We start from the raw sequence: 19,390 nt of genomic DNA on the forward strand, positions 1-19,390 counted from the left end.
TATTTATGTGGCTGCCATCTTTGAATGGACTTGTTCAAATAATATAATTGTATAATTCTTGTGCTCATTGCACATGCAAGAGTACGCACACTTATGGGCAGCCATTTTAAAATGGGTACAAACCCATTTTAAGATGGAAGCATGCCGATAATACTGCAGGCAAAAACAGATGATTAAAACAAGTTTAAAAAAAATGGTAGCAGGGCCTGCCAAAGGGGTAACAAGAATGGAGTGGCAGGAAGCCACAAAGAGGTGGGGGAATATAAAAAAAAAAAATAACAACAAGAAGGATTGGTGGTGGTAGAAAGTCAACCAATCACAACACTGAGCCATAAACCCTACTGGGCAGGACAAACAAAAGAATAGCAAGGTAAGTCATTGAATCAATCAAGAGGAGACATGGAGAGAGATAGCAAAGTGCTCCAATCATGAGCAAGGTACACTCTTAAATCCTAAAGTCCAACCAACAGACAGCCAAAGCTGCCTGCAGCTGCTACCAAACTAGTTACATTCAGAAAATTGTACTACAAAGAAAAATCAGACTATTCCTAGAAACATTCAAATGTTTCAGATAAATTCACGATATAAACCGGTGTTTAATGATATATAACATAGCTCATGCCACAAGCAGCAGAATGGTGAGGTTCTTTCCAAGGCGACAATACTATTGCGGTCAGAAATTGAAGTTTAGAGGAGGAGGAGAGGACTATGAGACAAGCAGTAGGAGATAGCGCGTAGCATGAGACCGGGCAGCAGTTGCGTGCTGGTTTGGATACGACAGGCGCAAGAAATACATACTAAATGGATATGGGCCAAGACCCTCAGACCCTGGACGCACAACTGACCGCAAGGTTCAACCCACATACAAGGGACGAGACAGAGGGACATAGGTACTGATGCTTCAATACCCCACCCGTGCAAACTCCTTTACACAATGGGGTACACCGGTATGGTCGATTCTAACACCAACATCAAAGAGGGCCATGGGGCTGTTAAACCCCGTGGGCACTGCCCTATGGTTGGTACAGAAGCACTCTGTAAATACCAACACCGTACCAAGGACTACCAGTGGGCAGATCAGTGGGGAGGATATGCGGGACCACTGGGGTATCTCCACCTAAAGTCTGAGCCATGGCTTTACCTTCCACCCTTGTAAAAGGGGTTTCTTTCATCATGGGAGGTCTCCTCCCAAAATATAGAGTTTTACACCCAGAACAAGGAACATCGACTGCTGATTACTGTATGTCAGGAGTTCAATTGTATGAAAGGTTCAGTATTCAGGAAGTTCCAAGGGGTAGAAGGGGTCGCCAGTGATGAAGGGTGGAGCAGATTAAATGTTTTTAACAGAAAGTGGGGTTATGTTGGCCCGGACGCTCCATGTCTGCATCCCCCCCGCCCCCCCAGTGTACTGCACCCTCTACCAGGGAATCCATGCAGACCCTATGCTGCGGTATCTACAAGCACTGTAAACGGGAACTACAGGCTCCTTCGAGTTGCTTTCCAGTGTAACTGATGGACAGACAACGACACACAGGAATGGGAAGTTACTGCTTTCTATAAGTGAACAATGTGAACATTGTCAGGCAAGCGGCCACTATTTAAACAGGCATTGCAAAGCCATGAGGTCTGGATTGCAATATTTGAGTTCTGACTCAAATATTTTTAAAAACTCAGCTGCAGTAAGAAAGCAAAACAAACAAGCATTGGCATAGCCAATAGGTCTCGCCTTTGGGACCTTATAAGTGTTTAACCATGCAACAGTTGATGTTGTTGCCCCAAGGATATTGTGCTGCATAACTAAATACTTATAAGGTCCCAAAAGCGAGATCTATTGGCTATGCCAATACTTGTTTTGGGGGGTAGGGGGCTTGGGGACGGGATGGAGTTAAAAAGTGCCTCCTAGGTACTTCTCGGCATGGGGCCCGCCCCTCCTCACACTGTGAGAGCGTTCTCCAAGCCGACAGGTGTGTGAGTGGATCCACTTGGGTGGGATGGCGAGGTTAGCCCGAGGGAAGATGTTCCCTATTTGCCTGTTGGTTCATGGAATAGACCCAGGAATGGGTGCACATATGAGAACCATGGATAAGCCCAGTGCTTAATTTGTAAAAAAAATTAAAATAATAAGTGGCAGAGCCCTCTTCAGGGGGCCACTTCTGGTTGCACTGCCCATTGCCGCTGTCAGTTCTGCCAATCACAGTAACAACAAAAGTACTAACCATCACACTTGCACAAGTGTGACAGTTCTGACTATTCTAGGCCCCCAAACCTATAAGAATGACTTTGGTGGCTGGTAGTAGTCATTTTAATGCAAATTGAATTAATAAACAACTGTTGTTGTGTTGGTCTCCAAATTAGACAAACAGTGCCACCTTGTGGCAGACTGTCATAAGTGCTAGTAAGTGCCTGTGCTGAGCAACGTAAACCACCGGCTCAAATTAAGCTCCGGATAAGTCACTCATTCATTTTGTATGGCTCCCTCACTCAGACTGCCTTCCCTCAAACCTGGAAAGCCACTCCAGCACTGAAAACAAGAGACTGGGGTCTAAGTGGCATCAACTGTTATGCTACTTCATCTTAGAAAGAATTGATACAGGTATACCCTACGTTCCCTTGTAATCATAGCTGAGATACGCACCTTGTGAAGTATATGCAAATATGCCATTACAATCCACATTAGCATAGTTCAGCCTCGAAGTATTTAAGGCATAGACTACTGTTGTGTCGGAATCCAATGATAAAATGTCCAATAACTTTTTGAAAGTTCTAAGCAATACTACGCATGTGTGCCGACAACTAACATCACTTGAAGCCGTAAAGATGGACAACAGTCAAATTTTACTCCTAGATTTCTAGCCACCTTGAAGGACTGAGGCGGGGAAGGTAGTGATTCCGGGCAATAATTCGAGAACTAATTCTGTTTCTTGTGACCCAAAATGATTATCTGAGTTTTAATAAAGTTGCACGGCAAGCAGGTCTCTCATCCACTCAAAGACCCTGGATGAACAGAGTGCATGCCAGCTAATGGTCAATAGAGTAATAAAGGCAAAGGACTGTATCAGGGCAGCTAACCCTCTCAGATGTTAAACATCTGTAGCATATGTTCCAGAATGCAAGGAAGCCTGCACTGGATGAGCTACTCACTCATAGACCTGTGACATTTGAGAGCTATTGCACAGCCTGCTCCAGACCTGACTGCCAGTCTGTGCTGCTCGTCAGTGCTGTCACCCGTGGTGCACTTGAGACCCTTGTGGGTATGTAGTGTGCTTTACAAATGCCATGATTGATTGATTGGTTCTTCGCATTGCTTTTCTTTTACACGCAGTGTGTATTTTCAGAACAGAGCTTTCATGCCGTGTACCCTGCAGCTGTTCACACTGTGTCCAATGCCCCAGCTGCAGCTGTGCAGGCCTATGTCCCATGGGTCCTAGTGCAGACTACTTTGTGGCACTTCACTTCACAAAGTGACCCTTTACTCTTTCCATCCTTCTGTCAAATGACTCAGAAGAAGGTAGGATTTATGCCTCTGCAAACCGTTTTGAACCATCAAAGACTACAATGTGATAACAAGTATATTTTGTAAAGTTGTGCAGTTTGCTTTCTGCATAGGAAGGCTTTGGTCATTTTCCAATGACATGCAGAATTTCTGTAAAAGCAGAAAGTGAACATTTACAAATGACTCATTAGAACTTGTAATCAGTCATTTAAAACTCGTATTGCACGTGTTTCTTAATATGGTGTTTAGAGAGCTCTCTCAAATCTCCCAGGTCCGTGTATGAGCAGTTTGTTTACCTGCCACCGCAAAAAAAAAAGGTGCTATGGGGTATATCTTCCAAGGACCCCCATGCCCCGCCCGGCAGGTTGAGTCAGTCCTAGATTTGTAAATGGAGTAAGAAGGGAAAAAAAGCGCGCGCGCCTCGCGCTAAAAGTTACAAAAAAAATAAAAAAGTGATTCGCCCAGAAATACAGCATGTTGCACTGACACCGAGACTCGAACCTGTATCCCCAGCTCTTGAGTTGGCAGATCTTGTTGATTCGCCACATCCTCTCAGCACCCGGCCTGGCAGTTTGTGCTGGACTGTTCCCATTAGAACAGGGTCAAGACTGATTTCCATATAACAGGGTCCAAACATGCTAGCCCCTGCATCCTACAAATGAAAACTATAAAAAGTTGCTTTCATTTATTAATTCTAAATGTTAGGTGTTCTACTTCACTCAGAACTAGACTACAAGAACACAAAAAGAAGCTCCAGCCAATTGTTTACATGGGCTTCGGTTAGTGGAAAACACAACAGCCAGGTTGAAATTCAGAAATCTTTTTAAAATTTGACTTTTTAATAGAGAGTCGTACCGTTGTTTAATGTTTTTTTATTCTTAGCTCTTGTTGATTATGATAATGTCTTCAATGCCAAGAAGCTTTGCAGTTGTACACTAAACAAATAAAATAACATAACTTTGGCTCCTGAATTTATAATGGATTAAATGAGACTACAAGTACCAGAATGCAAAGGGAAAACCTGGAATTGGTTTACGTTTTGCTTTTTTGGAAAGTGAACTTGTTAGTCAACTATTCCTGTAAATAAATTGCGTTAATCTTTTTCATCCAAACTTTTTGTCCAGGGTATGTAGTGCTTATCAGCCCTGTGTGGGGCGCAGAAGTGCTGATCCAAGTGTATGACACAGAGGCACGAACTGCTTTCCTACCCGGGTGAAGGACGCCACGGTGATTGTTACCACAATGCTCCTGGAAAGGCGCCGCTGTCGTTGCCTGTGCTGTGGACTGATGAATGCCCCTGTTATGTCCATACTACTGTAGTCTGCTAACTTGGTATATCTTCCAAGGACCCCCATGCCCCGCCTTGCAGGTTTAGTCAGTCCTAGATTTGTAAATGGAGTAAGAAGGGAAAACAAGCGCGCTCACCTCGCGCTAAAAGTAAAAACAAAAAAACTAAGGCGTGCAGCGCGCGCTTGGGAGAGCAGTCTGCTCTTTTTCGAAGCACACACTCATTCGTGTGGCGCGCCCATGCGTGCTCCCGTAAGGTGTATTCCGCCACAAGCACGAGTATGTGCTTCGAAAAACAGCTGAACGACAGCTAAAGGTCCCCTATGCAGCACATGCGCGCTGCGTAGGCGAGACCTAAAAATGATTGCTTGCTGTAGACAATGCATCAGCGACATAACAAATTAAATAAACAATCATTTAGTATAGTTGCGAGATGTAAAATAGTTTCTCCTGCATTTCAATACAAGCAGAATAATACACTAAACAGCCAATAGCATTAACTGAGAGAGCGATCCTCCTCTGGGTGGAGTCGCAGCCCACTCAGTGACCATTTTAAAGAACTGTTAACATTAGGTCGTAAGCCAGACTTCAAAAAAGCCAATCAGTGACCATGTATGTATGTAGGACCTAGGTAGCACATAGAGACAGTTCTTGCCTGATGCCCAATTAAAAATACCCACAGTTCTTTGTCGCACTAGGAGGACCAAGCAATATCTGTAGACTCATCAGACCATTTCTGGTCATGTACCACACCAAGCTCTTTGGCAGCCCATCTGAGCGCCTACAAAGACTTGTGTTATTGAAAACAAGATTTTTCTAAATCTCCTCATGTTTATTTTGTTTGCAAATTGAAGCATGGCATGATTAGCTTTACAAGGTTACAGGGCCAGCACACTGACTCAGTTGTTCTGTCTCAAAATCACTTCCTTATCCTAACCAGATGGCCCGACAGATAGACCGCCTGATCTTAACCAACTGGACAGAGAGATAGACCTCCTGATCTTAACCAGCTGGACAGACAGCTAGACCTTCTGATCTTAACCAGCGGGACAGAGAGCTAGTCCTCCTGATCTTAACCAGATGGACAGAGAGCTAGTCCTCCTGATCTTAACCAGATGGACAGAGAGCTAGACCTCCTGATCTTAATTAGATGAACAGAGAGCTAAGACTCTTGGTCATAAACAGAAGTCAAGAAAATCAAAACCCCAGATCATAACGATATACATATGATGCCAGATCATAAACAGTTGCCCAGAGATCTACGCCTACTCATTCTAACTGGCTGCCTAGAGAGCTAGGCCTGCTGATCACAATTAGATGCCAAAAGAGCTATGACTCCTGATCTAAGGAGGTTTCTGCTCGGGAGTGTAACAGCGTTGTCCCCCTACATATACATACATATTTGTATGTAGGGAAGAGGTTGAGAAGTTTTATTACCACCCCAGCTGTAGACTTTGCAACTGCAGAACAAGGTTCAAGTCTTGGCGTCAGATCAATATCCCGTAATTATAGCAAAATTACTAAATCTCCCCGTGCCTAAAAATATGAATGTGACCTGTGTACTGTAACTAGTGCTCATGTAAAGCACTCCAGTATCTTTGTTATAAAAACTGCATATAAAAATGTTAATGCGTGGAATAAGGAACGAGTGCTGCGTGTTGTTTCAGTTCAGCGCGATTCTCAATGTTTTGAAATGCACACATTTGAGTTGTATGCAGTGGAGAGTGATATACTACATTGGTGCTAAAATACCATTATTAGCGCTGTGACTTGAGCTGGCACATTGACAAAGCTGCCCGACCATGGAGACTTCTTGGGAGCGGGGACTGGTGTAAAGTGAGTGGCCCATGATGCTGCTGGCTGAATATGGGTTGCCCCCTTGTATCCAAGTCCATGACAGGCTCAGATGAACTTGGAGTAGACTATATGCCACGGCAGCCTCATGTCAAGAACATGTTCAGATGCCACCCACACCCCATGGTCCATAACATGATCAGATGCGCTGAAGTGCCCACAAGTCTGAAGGTAAATGCATCGGAAGGCCAACCTCACTGCGTTGTAGAGAGTCACTAACCGATGCTTCACATTTTGCCTATCAAATCTATTCCGTGCATATTTCCTCAAATCACGTGACCCTTAACTGTGCCTAATGAATGTTTTTGTGATGCTTCTCATGGAATGAAATGTGTGCTCGCCCAAATTATAAAAGGTACAGTTGTGTACTCAAGTAGGTCAATTTACGGCGGCAGGAGCTAGAATTTTTTTAAATTCTCGATCCCAGTTCTAATTGATGTCAAATTGTTTTGTATTGAAGTAGCACTCTTTTTTACACATTTTCACTGACAGGACCACCCCCACATCCTCTTTTGTTGGTCGGGCTCGCTTGCTTCGCTTGGTTGTGATGTAACCCTCTTCCCAACTTTTACGCCCCACTGCTTTCAAAAGTCACCAGCCACCACTGCTCCTGATCTTAATTGCATATCCATAAATCAAGCCCTACTACTCCTAATCAGATGCCTAGAGAGCTAGGCCTCCTGATCCTACCTGGATATCTAGAGAGCTAGGCCTCCTGATCCTACCTGGATGTGTAGAGAGTTAGGCCTCCTGATCGTTCCTGGATGCCTAGAGAGCTAGGCTTCCTGATCCTACCTGGATACCTAGAGAGCTAGGCCTCCTGATCCTACCTGGATGTCTAAAGAGCTAGGCCTCCTGATCCTACCTGGATGCCTAGAGAGCTAGGCCACCTGATCCTACCTGGATGCCTAGAGAGCTAGGCCACCTGATCCTACCTGGATGCCTAGAGAGCTAGGCCACCTGATCCTAAGCGGATGCCCACAGAGTGAGGCCTCTTGTTTTTGGGAGGAGGCCCAGGTCTCCAGATCATTACTGAATGCCTAAAGAGCTACACCTTTGGATACTACCTACATGTGCAGAGAGAAAGCCCTCCTGATTCTAACTAGATGACCAAAATGATGAATCCTGACACGAACTGGGTGACCAGAGAGAGCTGGGCCGCCTAATCCTAACTGGATGTCTGCAGAGCTAGGACTCATGATCTACTCTGTAAGCTTAGAGACTAGGCTACCCAGATTCCTAGGTCTCCTAAACTTAACCTAATGTCCAGAAAGCGAGGTCTCTTGTACCTAACCGGATGCCTAGAGAACTCTACAGTTGAAATGTAAAATTTGATTCTCTTGTTTTTTGATTAAGCTACGCCTCATCCATTTTTCACCCCTGCCCTACTTCCAGTCTGGCTCTATCTTGGACACCGCATCTGTATAAACATGAGTAAAGAATCTAGATTAGGGCATTGAAGGCTGTGTATACATGCAGAGTCAGCGCAAAAGAACAGCTGGCGTCTGCTCAGGGTTTTTCAGACAATGGTAAAGCCTCAAGTAAAGTTTACTCAGATAGCATTGTCTTGTCAATTCTTACCGTTGCCTCATTTGTGTGTTCTTCCCAAAGCTCTATTTACCTCTGGGCGACCCTTGTTTGTGATCTTTTGCTATAAAAACCCATGTAACCATCGTTCGGTGTGCTTCCTCCTAGAGTATCTCTATGGTGCTTGTCGGATGAGCCCCCATTCCTGAATGCTAATAAATGACTCTTGGTTTGTACTTCACTCCAGTGTCACTTCCTCCTTACTTGATAAGAACACGTGGACTAAGGGAGACCCTGCACTAGTGGGTTTTCAATATTATGCCTCCACAAATTGGCGCCTAAACGTGGGACCCCATCAAAATCTTGCAGTCGGACCGGGGAAGGATATTGTGCCAATAAGACGAACTTCACTGAGGAGCGCACTATCTGAAGAGACTAGTTCTCGTGTTCAAGGTGATTTTTCAGCTCTCCGACTCTGATCTTCCTGGCAGCTGCTAACCTTGACTGGGGTCCCTCGGATGGTCATTTTTTTTGATCCGGGAGGATCGACAGGTGGGAGTTAAAGACTACGAATAAGGTAGATTTGTATTGAACCGGTTCTTTTTGTTACTTGGAATTTGTCTGGAATTTGTTTGGAATTTTGTTTGGAATCTGTTTGGAATTTGTTTTGAACCTTCTTTGGAACTTGCTATATTGATTAACATTTTTTCTTACAGGTAATGTGAGAATATTTTTTCATTTCTCTCTGTTTGTAAGTTTTTTATATCTTATATAACATGCCTGTATTTAGCACACTTTGGAAGTTTTGGAAGCAAGTCAGCCAGCGCCACCAGAAGGCACGCCAAATTTTGAGATGTACATTAAATATGGTATATGTCCCATCATGTATAACGCATTGTGGAACAAATATACAAAAGTGGATCCCCAGTTGCAATGGCCATTAGAGGGAACAATGGTCCCTCACAAACTCGAGTATTTAGAGAAACAATTGTTTTTAAAGAAAGTTAGGCCAGCTATGTTTGACAGTTTGCATATGTGGAGGAAAGAAGTGAAGGAAAGAAGCGGAGGAAAGAAGTAAAGGAGCGGTAGCTCAAGGTGGAGAAAGTACAAAGGAGACAAGAAAGGAAGACAGAGTATCAGAAGTATAAGGAATTGAAGGATAAGGAAGTTCAGGTGAAGAAGGAATGTTTAGATCGAGAGCATAGATTGCTAATATCTAAGGAGTATATAGTCAGACCGACAGTAACGGCACAATCCACCAAGCTGTAAATTCAGATATTGATTGAACGACCCCCACCCCCATATGTACCTTTAACACCTCTTCCCCCTGGATCACCAAATGTCGTTCACCCTGTACCTCCGGTTCCACCTCCTTTGCAAGCGGTTGTCCAGCTCCCTATTTTCCAACCAGTACATCCCTTACCCCCTCCATCCCAGGCCACTGCACCCCCATCCCAGGCCACTGCACCTGAAATGACTGATGATCCCATACTTTCTGTATCCGTTTAGACCCCTCAAATTCTTCGTTCTACTGTACCTCTGTTGCGTCAGGACGCAATAAGATTGAAAGTATTAAAATGGTTAAGTAATTTAGAATTGGAGGTAGAAGAAATGATAGATCAGATACAGGATTTTTCAGAGGGCAAGCTTCTTTGTCTGGTAAATAAGCTATCTCATCAACTTATAGTTCAATGGGAGATGACTACAGGACACAATGGTCCCGATGACGTTAGAGCTATTAATCGACAGTGTCAGATATGAGCCTTCCCTGTAAGTTGAGTTAACACTACCATAGCAACAATAATTGAATATCGTAATGAACTTTCTTCCTCTCCTCGAATAAGACCCATGTGGAAAGCCGCGCCACAGTTCATTCCTGGAAGAGGGAATGCAGATAACGATGACCCTAATAGTCCCAATGCTAGAGCCATTTTTTGTACAATTGGATATATATGCCCTGGAAAAGGACAGACGTACTCACTTTAAAAGCCTCCTTACCAGACATACGGAAAAACCCTAGAGGATTTTATGATGATGTACAGGCAGCCATCGATTCCTGTGTCATGACCTTAGCTGATATTGATATGTTTTTTGGTATGATCCTGCTGTGGTAAATAAAAATACCGGACTGAATTTCATACGGAATCTTAAAATAAAGTAAATAGCTCAAAATAACAAGAGGCAGAATCCGTGGTATAAGAGGTTTTCTAATGGGCTTTATTCCATTCAAATGGCCGACTCGAGTCGCGGCCTTCAGGTTCCGTCACCACGAGGGTTCAGGAAGTGAAGTACAATAATTTATTAACAGACATGTATTTTTATAATAAGTACATTACAATGAAACGAATGTAGAAGGCGTAACATTTGATAAGAAAAGTGACAAAACAGTGACATAATCGAAACTAGGCGTAATAAGGAATAAAAGAAACATGATTGGTTAGAATTATCAGACATAGGTGGATCTATAAGATAATACTTGGCATAGATGCGCGCGCGGCAGCATGACGTGTAATTGACGTGCAACTAGGGGGTGAAGGGGACTTGACATTTAGCTCTACATGTGGAGACGAGAAGTCTGGGGGTCAAGTCAACCTAATCCCAAATCATATCTAACATCCTATGTTTAAAGAACTATGTTATCCACAAGGAAGAGACTCTCGGACAGAATCTATTCTATACTGACTGTGTACGTGTACAAGCGTCTAAGTGTCTATATGAGATGCGAGGGATAGAAAACTTTCCATGGCAACAGGGCTATGAATCATTTGCAGGAGGACGGAAAGGCTGAGTCCCTTGCTTGTGAGCTAAAGGAAATGTTTACCTAAATCACTGGACAGGAATGCATCGGCTGGAGAGCAAAATAGATAATTCGAAGGTGAAATACAGCTTCTTGGCAGACAGGCGAAAACTGGCCGAGGCAGGCACCGTTAGCTGCACAGGGAGTAGGACAAAGTTCATGGATACAGATGCGAGCTCAAGCTGAAGCTGTCAGAGACAGAGAGCAGGGAAAGGCTTTGAGGACAGAATCGGGCCTACTCGCCTGAACTGTAAAAATGGAATAACTTAGCCATATAAAGTCGGTGGCCTGTCACACCTAGGAATCGAATATCCAGCCCATTGATGGCGGATCTGACAGAGAACATGTTGACGGTAGACACACATATGTTTGCGTCTTAGAAACTGGAACTGGAGGGAACATACATGTACTTGTAACATGTATATAGAACCGTTGGGGTCCAAGATAGGGGACATAACTGATCAGGAAAATCCACATTTCCACATTCCCTCCTTGTCCCCTTCTTGCCCTTCACGAGACATCAATCTTCATCATTCCATTGATTTGCTCATGGAGCATCATTTCTTCTTCCTTCCGGTATTCTGAACGGGACCTGTGATGTGGAATGCATGATGTGGCACACAGACCACAAATCGCTGGTCCACCTTGCAGGCATAAACAACAACTGAAGAGCATAAGAAGGCCAATACCTAGGAAGGATAAAACTCTCCATCCCCAGGCTGATATCACACTCCAAAACCACCCGGACCACGTCCAAGTGCCTGGATTCTCGTGTATCTGGCTTACAATCTTATGAAGGCGTGTTATAGCTTTATATACAGATGGCGAATTTTCTGGTATGAATATGCAGCAGCTGGATCCGATGACCCTGCAAGCTCCGCCCCTATCGGCCAGGATGACGTCAAGGACAAGACGATTCTGGAGAACAACAATTCTCATCACTGATTGTTCCTCTGTCAGATTGCCTAGGGCGGCTATAGTCTCGTTTACTACAGCTTCAAGAGTCTTGGTGAGTCTGCGTATCAGCTTACTATTTGATATTGTACCTATATAGGGAAAGATACCTTTATTGAAATCTACATACTTGTCCCATGCCGTCTCAGTATAATCGACAACTGGGAGATCTCTTTGCTCTCTATTGTGTACTAAATGAACATTTCGATAATAATCAGGGGTAGCTAGGAAAACAGGTGGCAAAAGGAATGCTATGTAACAGGTACCATCCCAATCTAGAGGCAGACGCATATATGCCGTCTGACCACATATGAAGTAAGAATGGCGAGAAGCTCTAAATGAAGATTTACCTTGATCACTATATTCTACTGTAGTAACGCATTTGCTATGGCCCATATGTATGGAACCAACTTTTCTTACACATAATTCACCCTTTACTGGGAATACTGACATAGTGGGCAGAATTAGTTCAACTTCGGATTTGACATTCAAAATCATAAGATTAGGCGTAAAATTACCTAATTTATACACTTCATTTTCTAAATCAGTTCCTGTTCTACTGGGGTGACCCTCCTCATTAGGGTGACAGACTTTGAATAAAACTAGATTCAGATTTCCCCATATCCAATGTTGTTGATAAACTGCTGTGTCTGGGTCTATGGAATTTAATAAACTAAACCATGCTCCACAGGAGCCATTGTGTGTGAATGGATGTGGGAAGAAAGGCAGAACTCCTTTGTTATTCTGATAGGGAGGAAGTCGGCCACACACCCAACAATTGGTCGCATTACTAGTCTGATGGGAATGATGTAACATACTAATGAAGGTGTTATTGCGCAGCGCAAGTCTATAAGATAATTCATGTGGCGGTAAGTCACTAAAAGAATGTTCTGCAGCAATATTATAAACATGTCTAGAGATAGGATGATATATGTGCAAAATCACACTCGTAATAATTACTAAAATACTCAATAAAAACAAAATTAATAATGTCCTCATACAGTAGCTACGCAGTGATTTACAATACGCCTGTCGTTTCAACATTTCTCGGGTATTTTCTCTACTCAGGTCCAAGGGATACATGTCGGAGACAATTCAACCGCTTCACCTTGGAGAGGACTTAAACAATCAAATTGCTCGACTGTTTGGGCCTAAGCTTTAATTTATAGCACTGAGAGTCATTCTGTTCAACAAAAGGAAGTTTTGAATCAGTCTGTGAGGGAGTGCAGGGCACAGTGTCTATATCTGAAGGTAGTCCATGGAATTTTTTGACGTGACTTGAATGAATCCACCCTTTACGTCCCTCGATCTTCACGGCTGTTCTTGTGGTCAACAGGACCAACTTGGGTGCTTTCCACCTGGGCTCCAGTTGACTTTTCCTGTCGAAATTTCTCACAAAGACAAGATTACCCGGAACAACGTCATGGGGTTTCGCCTCAGTGTTGTCGGGAAAGGCTGCAGCTACCTGTGAACGAGAAGATTGTAGTGCAGACATCAAGGAAGCCAAGTAATCTGTCAGCATATTACAGTCAACATCAGTTATTTTACGTGGTATAGGCGTCCCCCACATATTCGGTGGTCTACCAAAGATCACCTCATACGGGGATAGCCCTGTTCTAGAGTGTGCTACCATTCTCATGTAAAAGAGTGCAACTGGTAATGCTACTATCCAGTCGACACCTTTCTCTCTACATATTTTGGACAGTCTGATTTTCAGTGTCTGGTTATGTCTTTCTACGAGACCTGCTGCCTCGGGGTGTCGGACACAGTGGAATTTCCACTGATATCCCAACAAGAGTGAGACATGTTTCATTAATTCGGATGAGAAAGGCTGACCGTTATCTGAATATACAACACGTGGTAAACCGTACCGTGGGAAGAATTCTCGAACTAGCTGCTTGGCAGTAGTCGGGGCAGTGTAATCTGATACGGGATACGCCTCTGTCCAACGGGAGAGAGCGCAGACAACTACGAGGACATATTTGAATCCTCGACAACGTTCCATCTGAATATAATCCATCTGGAGGACTTCAAAAGGATGGTCAGGAGGCTGAAATCCACCCTGCTCTACGGGAACACTCTTTCCTGGATTAAACTGACAACATATCATACAGGTACGAACTTTTTGTTTAGCTGCTGCTCGTAAATGTTTGTTGAACCAAATGTGCTGAATGCTGTCTAGCATAGCCTTCTCTCCTAAATGTGCTGGACTGTGAATTGTAGCTATAATGGCTTGAACCATGGAATCAGGGAGAAACCATACAGATTTCTCCTTCGTCATCCATCCTTGATCTGTCTGGATCCCTCCTAGTTCAGTCCACTTCTTTATTTCTTCTGCTGTGGCATGTGTCTGTATGTCAATTACGTCAAGTGCGGGATCCTTAATTGTCATACACAGTGTTGGTGTCTGAACTATTGGCTTTGTCATGTCTAATGTGCGATTCTGAGCAGTCTGTTTAGCTGTTCTGTCAGCTAAATCATTGCCTTGAGAAATGGTATCAGTAACCTTCGTGTGTGCTTTACATTTCATAATCGATATAGCAGTGGGTAGATGTATTGCATCTAACAAAGCATGAATGAGGGGCCCGTGCTGAATGTGGGCACCATGGGACGTTAGATAACCTCTCTCTCGCCACAGCACGCCGAAGTCGTGTACAACTCCGAATGCATAACGTGAGTCAGTGTATACATTAACTTTCTTATTTGTGGCTTGAATACAGGCTTGTGTTAGAGCAATAAGTTCTGCTGCTTGGGCTGACAGAGTATCTATACAATGTGTCTCAATAACTTCAGTGTCTGTTGTGACTGCATACGCGGCCACTAAATCTCCTGTACTTGCTCTCATGCATGATCCGTCTACATACAACGTCAGGTCTGGATCTAACAATGGAACGTCTGTCAAGTCTTGTCTAGGTTTCGTCTTTATTTCAATGATTTCAACACAATCATGAGCTAGTGGGTCTGTTCCAATTACAGGTAATAGTGTAGCAGGATTCAATGTATTACACCGTCGGATCTCTATGTGTGGTTGAAACAATGTCAGTTCATAACCGGTAAGTCTTGCTATGGTCAAGTGTTGTGTTTGTGTTCGGTTCACAAGAACCTCTACTGCATGTGGTACTTGTACTGTCAATGGGTGTCCTAATACTATGGCATCGCTTTGTCTGATTGCTAAAGCTGTCGCTGCCACTGATTTCAGGCATGCAGGCAAAGCCTGAGCTACGGGATCTAATGTACTGGAAAAATAAGCACATGGCTTGCGTGATCCTGCTTGATCCTGAGTGAGTACTGACAAGGCAGTACCTTCGCGTTCTGTAACAAAGAGTGTAAAAGGTTTGCTATAACATGGTGTTGCTAAAACAGGTGCTTGACATAAAGCTTCCTTTAGGCTTTCAAAAGCTTGTGTATGTTCCTGAGTCCAAGGGAGAACAGTCGATGTGGCTGCCTCCTGTGTGGTTAACTGAATGAGTGGTTTTGCTAGAAATGCGTACTGAGGGATCCACTGCCTACAATATGAAGTGAGGCCTATGAAAGCCCGCACCTCCTTTTGTGTCTGGGGTATTGACATGTTAGCAATTAACTGAATGCGATCTGGTGTAAGCTGCCTTCCCTCCTTGGACAGCGAGTGACCAAGATAAATAACTCGCTGAACACAGAATTGCAGCTTAGAAGGGGACACCTTGTGCCCCTTGTCGGCTAGGAAATGTAAAACTGTCAGAGAAGCTTTTTCACATTCTGGCTCGCTTCTCGCGGTGATCAGCAGATCATCGACATATTGAAGCAGTGCAGTATTGACTGGCATGTGGATACTGTCAAGTTCTCGTTTCAGTGCTTGGCTGTAGATGCTGGGACTTTCTGTAAATCCTTGAGGAGCGCGTGAGAATTTAAAGCTGCGCCCATTTAAACTGAATCCGAACAAGTATTGGCTTTCCGGATCTATTGGGACGCTGAAAAAGGCATTCTTGAGATCAATTACAGTAAAAAATGTTGCTTCGGAATCAATTGCTGTCAATAATGATGATATATCAGGGACCACAGGGAATTGTGGTACAATACACTTGTTTAGTTCACGCAAATCAATAACCAATCGGTACACTGGTGGAGCAGTAGGATCAGTTCGTTTAAGAATCGGAATTATCGGTGAATTACATACATTGGAGTCTGTTTCTACAACTACTCCCTGGGCAATTAGCTCATCAATGATTTTCAGCAAAGCCACTACAGCATCATGCGGTAACTTGTATTGTCGCATTCGTGGTAGTACCACTCCTGCTTTCAATGTAACTCGATAGGGTGTAATGTTCATGCAGCCAACATCCGTAGGGCCTTGTGCCCATAGATGTACTGGTAAAGTCTGTAGTCGGGGATCCATGTCTCTAGACACATAGTGACCTTTAAAATCACGCAAAAACAACCTTACTCCTTCCGGAGAACAACATATTATGGCTCCTAGTGCTTTCAGAGTCTTAATTCCTAACAGATTTTCTGGGCATGATTTAGTAAGCAATAAATCTGTAGTTCGTGTCAAAGGTCCTATCGTAAGTGGTAGAGGCTGTGATACTTCATTAACAATAGGTTTTCCTGAAAAACCAAGGGAAACATTTTGAGAGCCTGAGAGGGGTGCCCCTGGAACTTCACTACGTTTTATGGTTGTTCGACTTGCCCCTGTATCGAGTAAGAATTTTCTATCTTGACCTAATAATTCACTATGTACATAAGGTCCTTCTTGATCTACCGGAATCTCGATAAGCGGTAAGTCAACTTCCCTCTCTAGGCTGGTTCATGCGTAACGCTGATACTCAGGGTATTCATACTGTGCAGTCTGATACATTTGTCGTGTTGTGGTTTGTGTGGCAGTAGCAGGCAACGGTGGTGCAGCTGGCACAAACTGTATGGGTTGCTGTGAGGCTGGCATAGACTGTTGCTGAACTGGCATGGACTGTCCATGCTGCATAGCTCCTTGTTCATTCTGATCTTGTCTAACTAATCGTGGTCTCTCTTTTGCAATACCTGTAGCTATATTACGTTTCAGGACTTGACAATCATGTACATAATGGCCTAGTTGTTTACAGTAATTGCAGGTTCCTTTTACAGGAACTGCAGAATCACCAGAATGTGTCACACCCTTTTTGTGACCATCTGCTGGTACTGTCTGAGAAACTAGCATTTTCATTTTTGTATCCTTCATGCGTCTATGCTCGTGTTCTTGTTCATCCCTAATTCTATTGTGATGATACTGTAACATTTGTAGCATTTGCGACGGAGTGTTACTTTGCCAGGTACTCTCGAATTTCAATACTCTATTCTTCACTGGAGGCAATGCATTTTCCACTAATTTTGTCACAAATAAATGTGGATATGAATCACTACTTGCTTTTATACCACTATTTATACCAAAACATTTTTCAAATCGAGCATAATAATCGCTTGTGTCTTCATCTTGCTTTTGTTTACAGGCTGTGATTGCACCCCAATCTTCCTTTTTTGTAGTTAATAAACGTGGTAGTACCTGTACTAGTAAACCTGGTAATAGTTTAACTTTATCCCCGAGCCCTGAACCTGCAGCTCGGCCCCTTTCTTCCTCTGCTAATGCTGTCCAGTCTATCTTTTGGTCTCCCACTTCCCACTCTTTTTCTTTCAGTTTTTCATATATGCCAGCAGGCAAAAGCACCTTTAATATCGTCATAATATCAGGAAAGGTGTACTCTCCCATCAGTAACATGTCTTTAATTTCTCGGTGGAAACCCGCTGGGTCTTTGTCATGACTAGGTACTACTTTTTTCATTTCTAATAATTCCATTTTTGATATGGGTGTGTAAACAAATACACGGTGAAACTCATTGTCTTCGCCTTTTATTGGGTGCACTTCCCGTAAAGGATTTTGTCTATCCATGTAGTACGGTGCTCTTTCTCTGGGGGGCAAGGAGAGAGAATCCGGACTTACAAAAAGGACATACTGCTTACGTGACACTAATATCTCTTTAATTAGCTTGTTACTAGAACCTCTCCATCTGTTCGTGAGTAGTTCCGTTAATATATCAGGTAAAGGACCAGGGTCAGCATGTTGGCTCTTATATAATATGAGGAGTTGCTGAATCATATATATTCCAGCTAAACGTTGTTCATCTGTACTGAGGTTAAAAAACGTGTGTGCTACGGTCTCATCACCGTATTTTTCAGGACTGTCAATCCAGTGAACGGCTGATCTGGCTAATTCTTGCTCATCCATGGAATCGAGGAGGTGGTAACCTCTTCGTTCTCGTAGTATTTTATCTGCGGCTTGAAACAAATGTTCAGGAGACTTCAGATTCATTACAGGCGTCGGATACGTTCTGCTATTATTTGGACATACAGAGTGTATGGGATCAGAAAAACATCTAGTATTTTCACAAGATCTTCCTCTGCCTACATAGGCTATGGTCTCTGACTGTCTTGCAGAGTTCCCTGATTCGGACACTTCATCTTGCTCAAACTCGTCTGTTCCCAATCTTTCTTCATGAATACGCTCTATTTCTTTACGGATTTTTCGGCACATGGCTATTATACAATTTTGCTTATCGTGTCTCCCTTCTGATATATTCTGACTCCATCTTGTAAGAATAAGCATTGCATTCGGGTCTACCCCCGGACGATCTTGATTTCTGATTACACAGTTTATGAGGAAACGTAACAGTTCCCCCTGTATCTCTACTTTCTGGAATTCCATAGCTCTGTTAATACATCCTGGATCTCGTCCTGTTTGAACAAAATGATATATGTTATCTAGATGCGTAGTCATTCCTGGTAACCTTGCTAAATACTCTGCGGCTCGTCTGATACGTAATGATGCCAGGACCATTTCGTCCTCTTTACCAACCACTGGGTCATATCTACAATTTACAAGGAGTTCCTTAAGCGTACGTTCACTTACGAATTTAGGTGTACGTGAATGCGCTGACTCTTGAAAGACAAGTTTATTTATTCTAGGTGGTGTAAAAGTACTGCTAGCACCTCCCGTGGCCCCATCTGGGGCGTCGGGTGTGAATGGATTCGTTGAACGTGACACAGCAACTATGGGTGTCGATACCCCTATAGGATCGACTGCGGAGACAGATGCGGAAACAGATGTGCTTGCCGAAGCTTGTATCGGGACTTGCTGTTGCACGGGGACAGATACCTGATCCTGACGTTGAACCCCTCCGCCAGACGGTCTATGTGGTGCGGCGTTAGCATACTCGGGAGCTGCATCGTCTAAATATGAGGAAAGGAAAACATCTTCTGCGGTTCTGGGATGCCCCTTTGGATGTACCTTAATTGGAAATAATGGGGGTGGCAAGTCTTTTGGTATCTCTGGAGCAGCCTTAGGTAGTCCTTCGGCTAGAAGGGGATACATACCATTCATAAGAGCATTTCTTTGTCTATTCACTTGTTCTGATTTCACTCGGATACCTTCCTCAATTAATAGATTTTCTTGAACTTTATTTGAACTTTCTTTACTC

The 19,390-nt window shown here is 43.5% G+C and overlaps 1 protein-coding gene across 1 annotated transcript in view; it reads right to left on the bottom strand.

Annotated features, from left to right (window-relative positions):
• The window catches only part of MAPKAP1 (MAPK associated protein 1), an 826,525-nt gene that overhangs the window by 108,163 nt on the left and 698,972 nt on the right, over nucleotides 1-19,390 (bottom strand). The gene's annotated exons all lie outside the window — the stretch shown is intronic.

This window comes from Triturus cristatus, chromosome 1_2 (assembly GCF_964204655.1).
Source record: "Triturus cristatus chromosome 1_2, aTriCri1.1, whole genome shotgun sequence".
NCBI lineage: Eukaryota > Metazoa > Chordata > Amphibia > Caudata > Salamandridae > Triturus > Triturus cristatus.